We start from the raw sequence: 22,045 nt of genomic DNA, 5'->3' as shown, positions 1-22,045 counted from the left end.
GCTATAAATCACAGTGATTCGCACACTTGACTTACGTTACCTACTGTACGCTTGACTAAATTATCTCTATCTTCAGTCTATCTATATCTCTTCTAATTATCTGCCTATCGTGCTGGTTTTACTCGCCAGGCTTATATGTTAAAAAAGAGGGCGTCTCGAATGCACTCGGACTTTCATGATCCTTCTAGAAACTCATCACGTGTTACCAGGGTCACGTGACTTCCGCTGTCGTAACAGTATTTTGGTTTTTGAACAACTGACGTAAAAGGTTCCAATCCGTTATCAGAAGCCAGGAATTTAGGTTTTCAACTACATTCAACTTGATAAGAAATTCCAGCTTGATATCAAAGGTAGAGCATTTGTATTTTCAAGCATTAATTTTAATTTGACAAGAGTTTGGTTTGGTTGTTGCTAAGTACAAAGCTCTGTTCACCATGGGCATTGAAACCCAATTTTTAGCGTCGTAAACCTATAGGTTTACCGCTGAAAGGGGGGTTAATTTGACAAGAGGTTCCAGCTTAAAATCAAAAGTTGAGCGTTTGATTTATTGATGGATTGTACATGTAAAGTAATTACTGACATTTATGGAGAGAATGAAGACAAGAACCATTTTTCACAGGAAATGTTATCTTCACAGTGTCTTCTATTTAATGTTTGTCAATCAGCTTTTGTAGTCCTTTTAAATAAAACCGCTAGATGGGTGTTGATTTAAAACGCTTTTGATTTAATAACACGTGTAAAGATTTTGCAAGTTCTACTGCTACAGATAACGCCTCGCTAACTATCAACAGTAGGGTAAGTTTCTTTTAGGTTGAAAATAACTCGGTCAAGATAAAAAAAGAAAAGAAAAGAAAGTTATTCGGCATGGTTGAAGATGAACATAAATTAAAGGGCATTTAGAAATTAGCTTAAACTTAACAGAAACTCAATATCAGAGTCACAACTACAAAGAAGTCATCGAAAAACATAAGTTGGGAAATTATTCGCATTTTCTAATAAATATTATAAAAATTCGTGAATCAAAAAAACACCATCTTTTGGCCATTGCCACGTTTTTAATTTCACTTGTCTGTTATTCACTAAATGTGAAATGAACTTGCCAATAAATAAATAAAATAGAAAATAACTCCTTTTAGTTGCCCATGTGTACATAGGGAAATTAAAGCAGTTTATTTTTTCCACTGACTTTTAAACCGTTATATTATTTCAATTTACAATTTCTTCTGATAATAAAAGTTTTAATTTAAATTTATATTCATGGCAAACCTAATAAGGCAATTTGTTACTGTCCCTAATTTTGAATTATACATTTTCAGACCAGCTAGTATCACCCTATACACTCTAAGGAATTGACTGTCGCTCTTATAACGAACCCACAGCTTAAAGAACTCGGTTCGCCAGCTCCAAAATCTAGGACCAACTAGTGCTAAAGGTGATTATGAAAATACGTGTTGAAATGTTAAATTCCATAAATGTTACATCAATATATTGTGCACTGTTGGCGAGGGTAGTTCGCCATGTAATTCAGGGGATGACACGAATTTTGTTTGTTTGTTTGCTTATTTTATACGGTATCCTACCTTTGAAATTAATGTTGGCGTACACTACTACAAAGGTTTAAATAATACGCATATACATAGTGAAGAAATTAAAACTTACACTAGTAATCACTAGTCAATTTTGTCAATTTATATCCATCATTACTAGGTTTAAATGTTTAATGATACAATATTTAAATGCTAATTCTCAGATAAAAAAAAGTAAAACACTCAAAATTAACTGTTAATGTGAAAGAAAATTGATCAGACCTTATTCAAGAGTAATTTAGAAATTTTATAATTTTGTTTTCAAATCTAGTGTTAAAATTGATATAGAAAAACAGTTCCATACCCAGAACTGTGAGACAAGCTGGTGATATCCTGTAAGAGTAAGCGATATATAATCCGCAGTAGTGATTTCATAAGGTTTGCAATAATACTTCAAAAAATGAGAAAAATAATTACTTAGTTAGACTTCTTTCTACTTACCACGTAAATTAATAATGTGAAACAAAATTGTGCATGTTAAGTGTAACACCAGTATCATAACCGAGTTTATCAGAAAAGAATATAACGACCATTTTTATCGAAAGGAGAAAAAAAATGTTATGAACATGGTTATGAATTATAACAATGTCATAACTGTATTCTATGAAAAAAAAAAACGTGTTCATTATCGTGTACGTCAAAAGGAGAACATTGTCACTAGGGCGTTTTCCAAAAGGGAAAAGAGTCACGTCTTATTCATGAATAAGAAAAACAATGTCCTGATTGTGTATGTCAAAAGAAGAACATTGTCACGAGGGCGTTTTCCAAAAGGGAAAAGAGTCACGTCTTATTCATGAATAAGAAAAACAATGTCATAATCATGTTAATCAATTAAACAAAAGCAAAAACAATGTCCTGATTGTGTATGTCAAAAGGAGAAAATTGTCACGAGGGCGCTTTCCAAAAGGAAAAACGTCACAGTCTTATTTATGAGTACGAAAAACAATGTCCTGATTGTGTATGTCAAAAGGAGAAAATTATCACGAGGGCGCTTTCCAAAAGGAAAAGTGTCACAGTCTCATTCATGAATACGAAAAACAATGTCATCATGAGCGGGTTTATCATAAAGAGTAACAATGTTTGTGTTTGTTTATCAAAATGAAATATAATTTCATAAATTAAAATTTTAACGGAAAGTAGGGATTGTTGATTATTGGTAGAATTGCTATAAGAAGTATCCAAAGCAAAATAAGTGCTTCAATAAAAAGTACACAAACAAGTAAAGCAATACTAGTTGGATAGGTTTTAATACAATTTTCAATCCCTACTTTGTTTGGTAAATTTAGACTGATTCATTTAGCTATATGGATTACAATAAAATTGTATCAAAAAGACAAACAATGCCACGTATGTCATGTCAATTTTTATCAAAATGAGAAACAATGTCATGTCAATTTTTATCAAAAGGAGAAAGAATGGCATGTCAATTTTTATCAAAATGAGAAACAATGTCATGTCAATTTTTATCAAAATGAGAAACAATGTCATGTCAATTTTTTATCAAAAGAAGAAACAATGTCATGTCAATTTTTATCAAAATGAGAAACAATGGCATGTCAATTTTTATCAAAATGAGAAACAATGTCATGTCAATTTTTATCAAAATGAGAAACAATGTCATGTCAATTTTTATCAAAATGAGATACAATGTCATACCAATTTTTATCAAAATGTAAAACAATGTTCTGAAAATACTTAACAAAAGAATAAGATGAAGATTATGACGCAATATTCTTTAACCTAAGTGTTAATAAAGGACATGTTTTTTCATGGCTATGCATAATAATTATTATGTTATCCGCATATGATCTGTTTGGATTAGCTTGCATATTATTATTCTCGGTTTACGTATCTATAGATTATCATATATTTTGCATTTGAATAACGTATTTGCAAAGACGTAACTGGTAAATTAGTAAGAAAGCAAACAATGCTTAAGAACGCGGTCTTAGTAGTAGACGTTCATAGGTGAAGTAAAGTCACTCATAACTTCAGTTTTTGCAGGCGAATTCAAAACTTATTTTTATTATCTTTTTTACATATATTATTTAAAACTTTACAGATATAGATTCACTTTAATTAACTCATTTGCAGTTTTATGGTTTACACTGACATTTCTCTCTCTCGTTACGGCAGTCTGGTTCAGCTGACTTGCAGCAAGCAGCGCCCTCTTTACATCTATCTCGTCTTTTGGCGACGCAGCAGCTTTCTTGTTTTTTTTCTTCTTCACAGCATTTATTCTCAATACAACATTGTTTTCTCGAGTCAGAAGCCACAGCTTAATACAGCAAATTAAAGTCAGTGTAAGTACTACTCTATATAACTTAGTACAATGTATATCTGAATATTAAAAACAAAACAATTAAAAATTAGAATTTTCTGTAAAAATGTTATATTTGAATAAAGAAGACATACATTCATATATTTTTTAATAACTGCTCGGTGGATCTATAACGTTTACGTTTAGCAAAGACATTAAAAATCCAAATGTGCTTTTTTTACTTGTTCTTATACTGGTATATAGATTTGGTAAAACGTCTACTTCGAAGGTTTGAAATCGTATTTTGAAGACCATTTCGTGACCCTCGGATAATATATTTGTAAAATACAATTTGTCTTACATTATCTAAGATTTGATTTTTAAGGAATACTTTTCATGAGTGAGTATATTACTCTAACACTGTAAACCAACCTATACCGCAGTAGTGTTTCACAATAGCACACTAGTTTCGATAAATCAAAATTATATATTTTTTTAATGCAGCCAAAACTACTTAAATGAAGTAAATAAACTTACCACAACAAGGTTTTCTATTAGAACCTGGCTTGTCCATTATTGTATATAATTGTTTTCTTTCGTGTCAAATTGGTTCTTCAATGGTGATAACATGCCTATCCCGGCTTTTTATTTACTCCACGTTTAAGACTCGTGCTCATCGCATCTAAGTACTGTGTGCAAAACTGGATTTATACTCTACGTTATCTATACACTACACAACGCTGAATACATAAAATAATTACTGCTTTTGAGCTATCGTTTTACTAGACAAAGCCAATCACATAATATGACTCATTTGAATTTATCTTATTTTGTTATAAAACAAGTATAGGTATGCTGATACATATAGTTCAAGAACATTGCTCAATAAATCACATGCTACCTCTGTACAAATTTCATTGATTGTATCTCAGGAAACGGTTGTTATGACAACATGTTATCAAGTACCCCCCATGTTCTTCGATAACTACCTTAAACGCTTCCAAGTTACCATTTCCTGTAAATATATCACACTGGTGGCTTGCATTCTTCAGTTTTAGAAAATGTCCTCATGCGGTTATCATATTTACGTGATATTATATCAGTTTGTGACCTTGTGAATTGACCTACAGGAATGTTTACGTATTGAATTTAGTTATCAAATACTATAAGGGATTTTAAATTAATAATAGATAAATGGTTGGCTATGTTGTGGAAGTTCACAGAACTTACAAGTTAATGGATGTTAATCCAGTGATCAACTGACAGATTTAGCGTACTTAAGAATAATAACCGTGATTTAACAGCATGAAATAAATAATACCCTACGACGACTACATTTTGAGATGCTGTAGACTATGGTTTGAATTTCAGCTGTGTATTTTAGAAGATTAATGTAAAATGTTAATGTTAAAATGGCGAATTTAACCAACATTTATATTTCTTGAAATATTTGGGATGACCTTCTCACGCTCATTGAATGTTAAACCTGGGTGTTTCATAGATTTGGTTCTTGTTCAAGAAATGTTGCCTTTATGAATAGGTAATGACTCGATAGTTAACGACTATACAGAGTTACTGTAAAAAAGACTAATTTTGAAACGGGACACGTGCGTAGTTCTTTCGTAGACGTGTGAATGTTAAACGAACACCATTATACCCGTCAACATAGAATAAACACTTAAAGCGACAAGGATAAAAAATAAAACTGGAAAAACGGTCCCTTGGTGGGTCGGCAGCAAGTTCTTTTCCCCGTGGTGGACAGACACAGCAGATAGCTCAGATTGGCTTTGATCTAAAAACAAAAACAAAAAACGAAGAAAAACCCGAATGATATGATAAAAAGTTGCTTTGTAAAGCATGAAATGAACAGGAATTAATCACAGGAAATCAGAAAATGCGATACGAGCTGAAAAAGAGAGTAAATGTAAATAAATAAAGCAAATGTGTTTCGCAATAAAGGGAGCGAATTAATATCACCATCAAGGATTGCTTGGAAAGGGAAATATTTATTTTTACAAATGAGTTATCCAATCATGTTCTCGAATTAGTTCTAGCCGTAAAATGATTTTTCTTTTTAATTTGGGTAAAATCTTTAAAGCTACTTCTTAGGCGCCCCCCAGTGGCACAGCGGTATGTCTGCGGGCTAACAACGCTAGAAACCTGGTTTTGAAACCCGTGGTGGGTAAAGCACAGATAGCCCATTGTGTAACTTTGTGCTTAACTAGAAACAAACAAACTTCTTAGGTATTTTTGTTCAACTATAAATACATCAGTTATAGGTAAAGGGTAAAGGTATTACAGGCTAGTTTCAAAACTAACTACAATTACACAGTAACGTTTATTACAGCCCAAAAATTAAGGGCGCGGGTTGGCCCTGCGGTAGGACTCTGGATTTCGGAGATCGGGACTAGGGTTGGAATCCGTGCCACACCACAAGACAGTCCCTACAATTTTCAACTTCGAGTGCGTTATAAGAGTGACAGTCAGTCCCTTAGCGCGGATGGAAGATAGTAGGGTGCTGCTAACCGGTTGCCTTCCTCCCCAAAATTAGGGACGGGGGAAGATAGCCTTAGTAGCTTTACCATAAATACACTACTGTTCTATTTAATCGATTAACAGACAATTGGTCTACAAGTGTGTACTATTGTACTTACGATTAATGACCAAGTTAGGTTGAGATTAAAAGTTCACCAGTACTCTGTCTTGTGAAAGTACTGATAATCTGATTGATGTTTTGTTTCAGAACTCTGTTTTTTTTAACTTTCAGATAACTTGACGTTTTGTTTTAGAATCAAAAGTGATTTTTAACCTTTCGTGATTCCATTCAAAGTATATGAAGACTTACAGTTGCAAGGGGTAAGAAATTTTGTCTTGCTAGTGAGTTTGACCTGGTTTACAGTATTGGGTTAAAAGTGTGGATGTTTCTTTTCTTTGTTCTCAGTCGTATAATGACTTTATACACTAGAACTAAGTCACTTCTTTAAGTCACATAGTCGCTCACATAGTCAAGGATAGGGCAAGCCAGTCTGGTTAAATTATAAGATTTATACACAATATAAAAAAAAAAAATACAAAGTTCGATATAAATCACAAATTCTTGCTTTGCCAGAGGGCTGCGACTTATATATATATATATATATATTTATCCAATAAGGATATCTTCCACCTTGTTTATGCTTTATCTTCCTTTCTCTCTCTCTCTATCTTTCTTCCGTTCTGCTTGTGCCCACCTGTCTTCTAGCTTGGCCTCCCAGTGGCACAGCGGGAGGTCTGCAGACTTACAACGCTAGAATCCAGGTTTCGATACCCGTGGTGAGCAGAGCAGAAATAGCCCATTGTGTTGCTTTGTGCTTAACTGTAAACAAACAAACAATATTCCAGCCTGTATATACGTATTTTTTTTTCAATTTTGGACAGTATTGCCAAGTCTCGCGAGAAAAAGGAGGAGCAGTGACTTTCAAAACAAGCGGTATTGACTTTTAAAACTGCTCTTTTATGACTTCCACTCAAAATGGCGATTTACGCAGTTTAATTGGAGTATAGAATGTGTCATGTGGCGAGCCAGAAAGTTCGCGTTTGTGGATGTATTTTTTAATTGAACAGGAGTGGTGATGGGATGATTCTAAAAATGTAATGATGTGTGTAGACTATTCATTGATCCAGTTAACCACCGAAACCACTCATACAAACATTGTATTGGGTGATGAAGTCAACTGTTATATATAAAAAAAAGCTTAATAAGCGACCTCAGAATAAAACGAGCCCAAAACACCGCAACCTGCGACTCTCAAAAAAATTAAAAATTAAAAACAACAACAAAAAATATGCCGAATTCCGCTTAATATAAGCGAACTTGATAGCACTGACTCTGGATCTAGTGTGGTCCAATCGTTAGCATGCCTGAAGGTGGATCTACGGGTGACGTTCAAATCCATCTATTTGGTCAGACAAGAATAGACCAAGAATTAACGGTGAATGATGTTGACTAGGCCTTCCTTCTGTTCTGTCAGCTCAAACTTATTGACGGCTATAGCGTAGATAGGCCTAGATTAAATAGATTTGTGCGAATGTTCGAAAACAAACAAAATCTTCTGCCCTATTTGTACCTAACTTCCTTTTACCATACTTGCATCTTTCTTCTCTCCTCTGTGTTTGTACAAGTCTTCATTTCACCTTGCTTCCAGTCCTTTGTTTATTTTTATGTACTTATTTCACTCCATTCGATCTATGTCTACCTTTCTGCCAACTTCGTAAGCAGAAACATTCATTCCAATACTGTTGTGGCCATTTTCTTTTCAGTCCTTTACTGATATTTTTCTTTACAGCACTATATCTTTTTTCCAACTGTGTATGTATCCTTCTTTCTTCCAGTTGTGTATATACCCTTCTTTCTTCCAGTTGTTATATATACCCTTCTTTCTTCCAACTGTGAATATATATCCTTCTTTCTTCCAACTGTGTATTTATCCTTCTTTCTTTCAACTGTGTATGTATCTTTCTCTATTCCAGTTGTGAATATATCCTTCTTTCTTCCAGCTGTGTATGTATTCCTCTTTCTTCCAGTTGTGTATATATCCTTCGTTCTTCCAGCTATGTATGTATCCTTCTTTCTTCCAGCTGTATATGAAACCTTGTTCCTTCCAGCTTTGTATATACTTACCTTAGACCTCCATTATGCCTGGGTTACCTTCTGGTTATATCATTATTAGGGAGTTACACCATATAAAAAAGACACACCCCTCCCCCGGTCACCTCGACTCGGTTTGCCAAGTTTGGTCCTGCTAGTTCCAGAACTATGTGGGGGTATAACAAGGGATATGACTGGAAGATTCATTTTGGTGAATTCATGCCTTGTTAGTTTCATTTTTAGACAGCTTTTGTCGCCGATCTTTGTGTTTATTGATTCACCTTTGTTATAAGACGCCGCACTTTGCTTACCACGGTGGGAGTACTACTTGTTGCAGGTCTCTTTCTTGATGGTCCCGATCCCTAAAGTTTAATGCATGTTCCTTTGTTTTACAATATCATTAAGAAAAGAGATATCATTGTCTTGGAAATTCTATATCTCTGACCTACGCACTTCTTTATGATTTGAGTGTCTGAATATTTTATGTCGGAATGAGCTGTTACACACCCTTCCCAAAAAACGATAAATTTTTAGTGACATCACACCACCTATGTAATTCCAAACAACGCCAAAATGTAGTCCTGATACAAACCGTCCAACCGTGACTTTATATTGGCTGTGGTTCTCACGTGACTTACTAATTTGCATTTTCAAAATCGTTATAATACAACATACTCAAACCTATGTATACTTACTAGTAATTTAAGTAAACCACTCCACACATTACATAATATTTATATATGCATTTATGGTAAAACTATTAAGGCCATCTGCTGCTGTTCCTAATTTTGAACTACTGACCAAAGGGAAGGCAGCCAGTCAACAACATATACCATCCACGCTAAGGGATTGACTATCACTCCTATAACGTACCCACAACTTAAAGTGCGGGGAATATTTTGTGGTATCGCACAACTTCGAACTCGGCTTTTCAGCTTTGAAAACCAGAGCTCAACTTCAGTACTAACCCGTGTTTACATTACCTAATCTCTAACAGGACTGTTAATGTAACATAGTTTTGAAATCTAGCAAGAGATGGCAGCAGTTCATCATATACTCGAGAATGTTATCGTTTAATTTGGAACGTTTATTTATTTACTTAACTTTGTTACCATTTCTCCGGGCTCCCACTAGCACAGTGGTATGTCCGCAGACTTACAACGCTAAAACCCGAGTTTCGATACCCGTGCTAGGCAGTGCACAGATTGCCTATTGTGTAGCTTTGTGCTTAACTTCAAACAAAAATCATTTCGATTAAAGGCACGAAATAAAAACACCAACATGTTTTTCTGAATGTTACATAATCGAACATTCAGAGTGTTCTGAATTCAGGACAGTACAAGTATCTAACGTAGTTTAAACAGGTTTCGGAATTATAGTAGATATAGTCTGGAACATTGGCTCGCGTGGTGATTGCCCGAAGATTCCATCTCTGTTTTCTACAAAAAATAACAGTGGTAAGTATCTAACGTACTTCAAGCAGGTTTTATAACTAATTACCCAAGTACAAGATATAGTTCGAACCATTAGCTCGCTTGGTGCATGCCCCAAGATTCCATCCGTGTCTTCTACAGATAAGAGTTTGGGTTGTTTTAGCTTTTTCGAACACTCGTGTTTGTACTCTTAACATGCTAATATGGTTGTGTGGTTAAAGTTTACGTCTACATGTCTTTGTATTGTTAAGATTAGTCCTAGTTTATTGTGCTTGTTCAGTAGTATAAGATACTGTTACAGGCTTGTCAATGAACAAGTCTTTTTTTTAACTTTATTAAATAAGTTACTTTTCATGACATAATTTAGTTTGAGAATAGAATATCAAGAGCTTTCCCATCACACAAGTGCCCGTTATATACAGTCTACCTGTTATAATCAGCCTGTTGTATATATATATATATATATATATACGTGTATGTGTGTAAAAAAAGATGAACTCCAGAAAAGTAAAGTTAAACAATCTTTATTGTTTATCAAGCTTTCCTTCACGAGTAACATCTGTAGGAAAGAATGTAAAATGTTTCAAAATTCAAACATGCTCCACATTCTACTTAAATAATTCATGTTTAACTAGTCCTGAAAAGGGCGCATGGATTATCATTTAACTGCATTATAACTTAGAGAGTTTTATCATGGGTCAACTATATAAGATATTTTACGATTAAACCGTAGATATAATAAATAAAGTATGTGAGAAAGACAATGTCTTCCATTTCGACATCGTTCTTTTCCTCTTAAAGCTAGTTTAATATTTCTGTGATTTAGAAACAAATGTTCACGGTATTTATCTAAAGCCAGGACTTTACTGTTCTCGTATAAAGTTCTGTAGTGACAGATTTAGATGATACTAAGATTACTCTTTACGGACGAAATATTGATATATGCGCAAACAATATCTCGCGCTATTGAAGATTTATAAAAACCAGTAAGTCCAAGAGTTTTATTACAAAAGTTTTCTGGCATGAGAATCAAGAAAAAAGATTCGCAGTAAACATTTCCTAAATCATTGAACCAATTGCAGCAGAAACAAAAGGAAAATACAGATATATAATTAGATGTAGTTCCGCAGTGGTCCCTGAAAGTGTTCTGTTTTAAGAATAAATAGAACCAAAATTAAGAGTAATAAATATTTATATTTTTTGCTTTTGAAGTTCGTATGTCATGCTGTCTTGTAGCCTACAGGGTACATAATTCTTCTCGTGTTTCATGGCATGCGCACGTTTTACTGACGTCACGACAGAACAAATTACAACGTTAACCGTCCCTTATGTGACGTCACTTTAGTGTCTACTGACTAACTGACAGACAATACACTACTGTATGGTGGTGCGAGTAGTTAAAACAGTTGACCCCTCCAGGCGGCCTTCGCCCCCCTTTCGGGGAAATAAAAGGCGTAAAACTGTTAAACATAAAGTGTTGCAGAAAATAAAACAACTTCAAATCATTCATTTCTCAAGGACATAGCTTACTCTGATCTGAAATTAATATTAACTCAAGGTTTGTGGAATAATAAAAAAGAAATATTCAGCGTGAGATCTTTCGTTGTACAAAACCACCAGGTAGCCTACTAGATAATCATTAAATTGTTGTACAGCTACAACGATTTTAAGTATAATTCTATAAAACTACAAGAATCTACTTATCGATCACAAACGAAACATCGTGAAATTAGTTAACATAAAATGGAAATAAACTCATTTCCTGAAATCCAATTAAGGGATAGTTTCTATAGTTTCGATAGTTTCTATTTCTGAACCATTGCAATATTTTAATCGGAATAATTATAATCCGAATGACAAAAAACAAATAAAAAAGACATTTAAAACGTACTGCAGAAGGCATTACAAATTATCCCACTTGAGGAAAAAATTATAAATTTTGGACGAAAATTAAGGAGAAGGCATTACAAATTATCCCACTTGAGGAAAAATTTATAAATTTCTGACGAAAATTAAGGAAAGGTCCAGAGATGTTGAAAAATTTGTTGTTTGTTCCTTTATATGTTTTCTTTAAGTGTATAGCTGCACAATGGCTTATCTGCGCTCATTCTACTGTGGAGATCGAATCTCCAATTTTAGCCTTGTAAGCTCTAAGTCTTACAGCTGAGTCACTAGGAGGCTGTTGATAACAGTTAGTAACATGTTGTAAATTTGATTACGTATTCACGTGAGAACGGAACGTTCCTTAAAAATGACTTTGAAAAGAGCTTTGGTTATAAGTAAACATTCCGTAAAGGCGAGGAAAATAATCCTAAGTTTGAAATGATGACTGCTAAAAACGAAAACCTTTTAGGGCTTGTTTTACGTATAGTTGTAGCACCTCGATCTTTTTGTTTTTGTAGCTTCAATTAGATTAATTCATTGGAATTGTGAGATCGACGCTGGCAACGTAGTTACGGGCAAATGACTACAAACACCAAAGATCTTGTAACTTAACCACCTTAATCAAATATCATTAAATTGAGACTGGCTCTTCATTATATAGATAAAGACGGTAACTATTAAGTAATCAACCAACTTATTTAGATGTTATATGATAAAGAACAATAGTCATAGATAAGGAATAAAGTTAGAACCAATGCATATGAAGAGAAAAACTGAATTCTACCTAGGATTAAACGTTATTACTCCAAATATATATTTAACTCGTGCCAGTGAAGAAACAAATGATTACATTGCTATTCAAAAACCGGCCGATGGGAATTGAAAAAATATAGACTCAAAACACTTTTAAAATGTATTAAAGAAAACTGCAAATCACAGTTTTAGTAAATATAAAATTATTTTATTTTTTTATAACTCTTTCCTTCATTAACAAACTGTAATGGCTCTTAGACTTGGACAAGAAAATAATTAAAATGTTAACCACTTTTGGTTTAAAAAGCAGTGGCATTCTGTTCATGCTTGTAAGTTTGATACATACAGTCCAAACTATTTTCATAGCACTTACAAAATCTAGCAACAATAACATCATTAGCAAAAAACAGTGAAACTTGGGAAGTTGCTTTTTGTACAATGACTGAAAAATATATTTTATAGTTTATGATGTTTTTAAGCTCGCGTGCTCCAAAGCTTAGATCTTTTTATAATCACTTAATACTGTGATTGTATTTACGACGAATACCGAGTGTTCTGATATTCTCACTAATAAATTTAATAATTCAGGTGAGTCAATACTTTTATCTGAAAAAAGGACTCAGTAGATGTTTAACATTAGAACCAAGGTAGGCCTAACGTTGCCTAGTAATTACCGTGTCGGGCTGTAGATCTAAGGGTCTGGGGTTCGAGACATGATTCGCTGAACATGCTTCGCACTTTCAGCTGTAAGCACAATAGCTTTATGATTAACTACAAACAAAGAAGTAATGAAAAATATATTGAAAGCTTTGTTTGCTTGTGTGTTTGAAGTTAAGCACAAAGCTACACAATGGGCTATCTGTGCACTGCCCACCACGGTATCGAAACCAAGTTACTAGTGTTGTAAGTCCGCAGACATACCGCTGTGCCACTGGGGGAAGGGCATACTGAGAGCTAGTTTTATATACAAATGGGTGGTTTCATAATATAAAACATTGAAATTTAAACAACAGTAATGAAGCTTTCTTTTGTTAATCAAAAATAGTCCTTAAAAGATCAGTAAAAATGAATTTCAAAAGAATACCAAACAGAAACGACAAAAAGAAGAAATTGTTACAAAAAATATAAAGGCGAAAACGAAAAGACCACGATGAACGACTAAAGAAACTAAGAACTAAAAGGAAGAAGTGAATAGGAGAAACTATACACTGAAAGAGCAAAAACGAAAAGACTTAACAGAAATAGTTTCAAAAAAAGAGACAAATAACAGAAATAAAGTGAGAGGATAAACAACAGAAACGAAAAATAGGGTAATAGCTAAACGAAGGAAACGAAAACAAAAAGCATGGACAAAGAGACAGAGAAGAAAAATTAAAATAAATGAGCGAAAAAAATAAGAACAGATACGATAAAAGTCACTAGCAAAGAAACAAGAGTGGAATGGGAAACCACAAATAAAATAAAGTATGAATAAGAAGACTAAACAAAAAAAAGAGAAAAGTATGAGTGAAGAAACTGGTAATAGAAACAGAGAAACCATAAACAGAACCCGAAAAAATCACGAACAAAGATATTGGAAATAGATATTGTGAACAAACTACTAGTAAAAACAATTATGTACAAAAAATGTAATAAAAATCAAATATAATATATATAAAAATAATACTAATAAACACGAGAAAAACATAATCCAAAAAGCTAATAATATACAAAATGGAAAAAGTTACCATATGGTTGGTACAACTGGTTTAATACTATTGGTACATTTGGTATATACGGTTGGTAAAGTTTGAATTATTCGGTTAGTACAGTTGGTATTATATAATTAGTACAGTAAGTATTAGACGGTTAATACTAAAGAAAATATTACAACGGTACAGAAACTAGTTTAATTATTGTTTGTTTCAGAGTAAGATGTTAGACATTAAATTGTGTTCTAAATGAAACAACTTTATAGTTACTTTTGCCCAACCCTGTAAAACCGGAAAGTATGAACAAAGGGACTAAGAATGAAAACGAGAAAATACAAGCAATTAAACTAATAACAGAAACGAGGGAAAAAAATAATAAGGGGAGAAATTAGTAATACAATAAAAACATAGAGAAAGAGATCGCCCCAAAAAAACCCCAGAAAAATACAAGAAAAGAGACTATAGAATAAGAAAATTAAAATATCAAAGAGATTACAAACAGAAACGGCAAATAAATGGGTCAACATACGCTATTTTATGTTGAAAAACTAGAAACTTCATGTAAAGTTTATTAGCAAGACGAAATTTTATTTAGGCCTAATCATTTTCTCAATTTTTCAAGCTATGGAGAAGTTCTTGAAAAATTAAGTATAGTTACAAAACACGGCATATATATATAATAATAATTGTTGCTTGGTTTATTATCCGTAGTCTCCCTACTGTCTTCAAAAGTAATAATAAATAACATACAGTTCGTGTTGTCGTATTATTACAGTTATTTAGATGTAGTAAGGCTTACACATAACCTCTTTTGTCAGTTACTTGTTCGTATAATTCGTCCCAACAACTAGCATGCCAGCTTTCCACAGTTTTGATTGGTCAGTAAAGGGCGGTAACCTGTAGATTATCCACGAGTAATTCTATTGTTTATACCTCTAAAGAAAGTAAGTAATATTTTTCAAATCTCTAGAGTTCAGGGGGTCGTCAAGCCAGGACGAGTAAGGGAAAAAGAGGGTCTGTTTATTCCCCCTTTATTACTATGCAAATACGAGACAATTACGTTGTATGGGTTTGTGCCCGTGTTTCTCACTTTGTCTTGGATATTCCTGTACAACAAATAAACGCAATGTAATTTAAAATGAACACAATTACTTTTTTTTTCGAAGAGAAAACTCAAAGAAGCGTAAAAGTCATTATCTTTCTCCTATCTGATAATAATCGAAATCGTGAAAAATGTGTTACAAGAGTGTTTTTTCTATAACTGTTTCGTCTGAATGATAAATATAATTATAGCATGTAATTAAACTATATATGACATATATATATCCCCGTTATGACTTTTGGATAACGACCGGAAAGTGCGAAGGATTTTTTGTTTTTTTAATAGAGTTTTGAATGTATATTAAGTTCGTTACTTGTTTTATAGTGCTGATCTTGATCGCCTATTGCCAATTAATGTAATTGATATAATCGTTTTGAAGCTATATCTTTTATAATATGTATGTATGTATATATATATATATGTATACACACACATACATACATACATATATATATATATATATGTATACGCACACATACATACATACATATATATATATATATATATGTATACGCACACATACATACATACATATATATATATATATATATACACATGTAATGAAAGTGAAGAATGAAAACATCAGTGTCACACATGCGCAGTGAAGCTTCCCATTACACTCTTAATCCATTGTCCAAGCGCTGGATATGTTACATCAGGATTATTAATATTGTACTGCTGAGAGAGATAACTGCACGAGCCACGTAGTACATGATCACAACTCAAAAAACATTGTGTTTGAAGTTGTACGATGAGTCTCGTTGGTCCAAGTTACAATCTAAAGAGCGTGGTTTGGTTTTATTCCTATGGTTATATTTTATTTCAAAAAATAATAATTTTTCAACGTTCTTTTTTTTTTGGCGCGCGGAAGAACAGAAATGCACAATATACTCTATAAGGTGAATTTATGAAGATTTCTTAACAACGGGATAGTACTTTATTGTATCATGAAGCCAAAGACCGGTAATCCGTCTAATATTCGATTACTGCCCGTAGCAACGTTCTTTCAGTGATAGTCGTGACGCCAGTAGCTCGCTTCGTTAATGACTGAAGAAGACAAACGAGTTCATGAAGGTTGGATTGTACGAAGCAGGTTTTTATGCGTGTCGTAATAACGTCGGACTTAGTGAGCGCCGTCAGGGTTTTACGAGCTCCACCTGTCTCCTACACAATGCACGCTCCGCGTGCACATGATGCAGTAAGTTGCGTGTCCTAGGCGGAATCGCTTTATTGTGTAGTTCGCCCCCGTTGTGTTCCAGTAATATAAAGAACTCGTGAGTTCGCTGTCGGTCTGAATGGACGCCAGAATTGTCGTCTACGTGCCTCATGCGAGAGAACAACCGAATTCTTTGTCGACGCTGTTGCATGCTTTTCTAGCTCATTTATATTTGAGTGGAGTATTCGTTGCTCCGTGATATGACTGCATGGCTGCTGATATCGAGCTTTCTAGACATTCCTCACATTCTTTCTGACTGCCAGTTCCTTTGTCAAGGGATTGAATATTCCAGGAATTTGGCGTCCAAGCAATAACCTTAATATTTTCTATGGCTTACTTTTACGTCCACCAGGAGCCCGTGTGAAACACCCGGGCATGAAAGCTCATTAGAAAGTCCTTGGCTCTATTTCTCAACCCCCGACCCCACTCCACCCCCTCGATGACAAGTTTTATCTGAGGCTAGAAACCACGGGTTGTGGAGTGAGTTTTTAGACTGAAAAGAAATGTAACATGCATACATAATTTTTTCTTTGTCTCCTGAACAACATCTTTTTCGTGGAAAATTATGCATCTTAAAACTATCTGACTAAGTTTACAACAGTTTGAACTGTAACATATATTTAATTATATTTTGTAGTGTGTGTGTGTGGTGAACCGGCAGATTAAAGAGAAATTTTGCAATAAAAAGAGGTTTACAGGATTTGCTCACAGAAAGAATAATCCTAGGTGACAGCAGTTTGATAAACAAAATACAATTTAGTAGAACTCGCACCAAATGAAAATCAAGTCAAGAAAAAAAAAATACTAACACAAAATGAAACACAACAGTTAAATACAAGTATGACTAGATGTATTAAGAAACTTACATATAAATTCTGAGATGCAAACCAGAAGTAACTGAATAAATTGAAATTTTTGGTTCGCCACACCACCAACAGCTAAACTGATGTTACTGCCATTGTCACCCTTGCTAGCTGAGCCAATCATAATTAAACTAGTCCGGATGACAAAAGTTCTGTTCTTCCGTATGATTGTAGGGTCAGTAAGTTCACAAGGTCAACATGGTGACTACCTAGGCACAACATTCCAATGAGGAAACAGAGACAGGTTAGACTGGCAACAACAAGAGAAGTAATACATCTTATATCACATTTATACTTAAGTAAAAGCAGAATCTTGGATACACAACATAATATACGAAAAAAGAGTAATGTTGCAAAATTCTGTGACTTAGGTTATAGAAGCATATTCGCAATAGTTCCAAAATTAATGTTCTAAATATCTGTTTTCAAAGCTACGTTTCCACGACGAGGAGGAGGTGTCATTAAGCTGGGGATATGATAGTGGGAATTTCAGAGAAATGTTTTATCATCAGTTAATCTTAAATTATATCGTCAACTATGTAAAAAAGAATTGAAAGCAATTGAGTTGTGGTTATTAAAGTGCATCTTAAAGGTATGTTGGACAAACCACACCTCAAATGAGGATATTTTGTCAAAAGTAGGTTGCAGGAGGAAGCTTCTGTTTGATTTTCTCGTACACGTTATGAGGAAAGAAGAAATTGAAAATCTGATCGTAACTGGATAAATTGAATGATGGAGAGACCGTGGAAGACAAAGGTTGACTTATGTCAGGAGTCTATCTAAATGGATGAATGTATCGACATTGGAAATCATTTGTACCTCAAGGAGAAGAGATCACTGGAAGACCGTGGTCACCAACGTCCTGTTTAGATATTGTACATAGAGAGAGAGAGAAAGAGATCTCTGGAAGACCATGTTTGGATATGGTACACAGAGAGAGAAAGAGATCTCTGGAAGACCATGTTTGGATATGGTACATAGAGAGAGAACCTGATATTATCTTGTTAACTCTAATTTTTCACCAAGTATAACTCCTTACTCTTTCATTCTCGTTCACCTAGCCTGGTAGATTTTACACCAGGATTATCCTCTATAACTTCTCCCCACCTTGTTTTTTTTTAGTCCACGTATTTTCAATTCATTTTTGCTAATCTGACGCCTCATGGAAATTCTGAGAAAAATAAGTTGAAAAAAAAACAAATCAAAAAGAGTCAATTGTCTTTTATTAAGCGCCAAATAATTTGATTAATATTCATACTTTTAAATGCTTTTCGAAAATGTTGACATTGTAATTTTTGGTATTTTCAAGTTTTGTGCTTGTTTTTCGTTATGAGTAGATAGCCTCGTTTTCATGGCTAATAGTGCAAAAAATTATGCCGGACTTTATTAGTACAATTACCCCAAAGTAAAAAAAAATCAGGTCATTTCCTCAATTTCGTATAAAAACTTAACACTTCAATACATTTTACAATCTAATGTATAGAATACAAGCTGTTGCTTTACAAAAATTAAAAAAAAGTATGGCGAGAGAACGAGAAAATTATTTTTAATGAAAGTTCTCCAATTAATAATAATTCTACACCAGTTAATAATTTTATTAATTGCGCAAAAGCAAATCTTCAATACAAAGAAACAAATTATTCATACTAGCAGAAACGCCGCCCTACAGGCGGCTCTTTGAGTTCGTAATTACTGGTTTGTTTGAATTTCGTGCAATGCTACGCGAGAGCTATCTGCGCTAGCCGTCCCTAATTTAGCAGTGGAAAGCAGCTAGTCATCACCACCAACTGCCAACTCTTAGGGTACTCTTTTACCAACGAATAGTGAATTGACCGTCACATTATAACGCCCCCCCGCCTGAAAGGCCGAGCATGTTTGGTGTGACGGGGATTCGAACCCGCGACCCCAAGATTACGAGTCGAACGCCCTCTAACCACCTGGCCATGCTGGGCCCTCGTAATTACTAATCGTAGTATTCACACCACATTTTCTCCCAGTGGCACAGCGGTATGTCTGCGGACTTATACTGCTAGAAATCGGGTTTCGATACCCGTGGTGGACAGACCACGGATAGCCCTTTGCATAGTTTTGTGCTTAATAACAAAACAAATCATACCTTATTGAAAAAAATTTAGAAAAAAAAGTTAACACTTTCTAAAAAATTAGTTTCTTCTGGAAAGTACTACACGGGAAAATTCTTCGGATTGTGCTCTTTAGTCATACGCAACTTATTGCATCAAAATTATTCAATGTACAGAGCTCAAAATGTTCATAAATTTTACTGATATAAACTGTAATGTTTTTATATATTAAAAGTGGAACCGTTTATTGAAAAAATAATAGTTTTTATAAGAACTCCAGTTTATCAATACTACATTTCAAAATTACATCAATAAATATATAATCAAATCCTCACGTACAGTCCTAATGAAAGTTGTGTTCTTGTTGTGACGAGAGTACTTTTATTTAAAATTGCGTTCTATTATAAAGGAATGGTTGTTGCCCATACCACATGTTTCTAATTGTCTGAATCTTGAATACCCAAAGTGTACATTTTTTTATAGAATTTTGTTTGTGGTGCCATTCAATAGATGGTGCATGAGTTTTGGTTACATACATAGATAGTGACATAAAGGCTACGTCCATTATAATAAAATTACAACTAATTCACAACAAACATGAGGACAATTATTGGGAAACATTGTCTAAAGATAAAAAAATGCTCTTTTATTACAAGCACATATTTTTATATATATAAAGTTTACAGTAATTTACACTAGTATTTGAACGTATAAAAAGAGTTATTTCAATTATTGCTCGCTTGTATCAAAAATAATCATAATTTCATAACGATTTACTGTTTTTGTAAATTAGTTATTATGTGCGTCAAGTCCAGTTCTTGCACTTGCCAAAATCCACAGTTATCATCATACGGTCTTGTATGTGTCAGTAATTCCTTTATTCATACAAACAAGCTCTTGTACATGTACTTGTACAGACCGCGACTGTTTTAAACGTGCGCGGATTTTTCGCGAGCCGTACACTGCATACAGGCGGACCGTACCCTATACGGCAAATCAGCAGTGAGTGGGTTAAAAATCTAAACTTATTTATACTACAAAGGTTAAGTATGTTACATTGAAACTATTTTGGAGTCTCAACACATTATTACAGTCTATAATGGCAAAAATCCACACTTATTTACATTAATTCCCCTGTCTCGTGGATTCTGGTTCACTTTGTAACTTTATAGTGCTTTTTTACATATGGTAAAAATAGCACTGTATTTCGCGTCTCTTATGTACTATATGTGTATTTAAACCAGTTACTTATACAGTGCTTTAAGCTCATATGAAATTTTTAATTCACTCCCTATAAGGTAAGTTTTTGTATAAGCAGTTTATTAGTGTTACCACTTCTTATACGATGTATAACAACGTATGAACAATGAGTAAATGGTAGATAATACAAGTTTCATTCTCTGCATTGTTACGTCACTGTACATTTTTGGTTTTGATAGGTCTTTGTGACATCTGACTAAACTAACTGGACCCCCTTCAAACAAAACTTCTAAGCCATTTCATTTCTTTGCATGTGTAAAATAAAAGCAAAAGATGTGCCATACCATTGATGGGTCTCATAAGTGCAGAAATTTAGTCATATGATGCTAGTCTACAAAACAACGTGAAGAGTAACGTTCTCTCCGAGTTTCAAAGGGGCGTGCTATTGGTTTTCCATTTAGAAGGAGCGTGGTTAAAAAAGAAACACAAACATCCGTCATCATAGTCTATAGACAACCGTCATCGAAAGGGAATAACTCTGTTACTTTGAATGACTAGACCAAGGAAAAAGATAACAGGACAGGTTCATCAAATGCAACAGCTGTCAGGTTGTATCCTCGTTTCTTCAATATTTGTCAGGATTCAACTAACTCCATTCGTACCCTGCAACGATCATCTCAAAATCTGTCATAAGGCAGTTTATATCTAATCCAAAAACTGCATACATCAGTTACTATTTATTTCAAAACAAACAAGAAAAGAAGGCGTCTAATCCAATATCAAGTGAGGGAGTCCTAATATAGTGATCACTCAGTATAGACACGTGCGAAATATCTGAGCGATTGCAAAATATGTATTCAATAATGTAAACTTATATCTACAAATAATGTACGTACATAAAATAGAGGTTTCAGTTTTATAAGCCGGAAAAACCAATTTATATGTATTTTTAAAAAATATCCAGTTTGTTTGTTTGGAATTAAGTACAAAGCTACAGAATGGGCTATCTGTGCTCTGCAAAATACGAGTATCGAAACCCTGTTTCTAGCGTTGTTAGTCCGCAGACATACCGCTGTGCCACTGGGGGGCGAATATCCAGTTCACTTAAGCCGCTCTCTTTTTGTTATATTCAACATGAACATTAATTTTTTAAATCCGTTACAATTGCCACAGCTGTATATCAATCCATAGATAATTATTACATCTTTTTTTCAGTAAAAAGTTCGGACTCACCTGTTCCTCTGTTAGATTTTTAGTGTAATCTAAATTACGTTTCGACTTGGATGAATAAGAAGTCGATTATTTACAGCTAGAAAATAGTAAAACTACAGCAAAATTTAGCCACATTG

At 33.9% G+C, this 22,045-nt stretch overlaps 1 long non-coding RNA gene across 1 annotated transcript; it reads right to left on the bottom strand.

Annotated features, from left to right (window-relative positions):
* Window positions 1–3,591: 3,591 nt before the first annotated feature.
* Window positions 3,592–4,576, bottom strand: LOC111085115. The gene is made up of 2 exons (XR_002609962.1): window positions 4,384–4,576; window positions 3,592–3,864 (listed from the first exon to the last, which is right to left on the bottom strand). It is a non-coding gene; the product is annotated as an uncharacterized LOC111085115 (long non-coding RNA).
* Between the last annotated feature and the right edge of the window lie 17,469 nt (window positions 4,577–22,045).

Source organism: Limulus polyphemus, unplaced genomic scaffold (assembly GCF_000517525.1).
Source record: "Limulus polyphemus unplaced genomic scaffold, Limulus_polyphemus-2.1.2 Scaffold241, whole genome shotgun sequence".
In the NCBI taxonomy this organism is placed as follows: Eukaryota; Metazoa; Arthropoda; class Merostomata; order Xiphosura; family Limulidae; genus Limulus; species Limulus polyphemus.
This window is presented reverse-complemented; position numbering and strand designations above follow the sequence as displayed.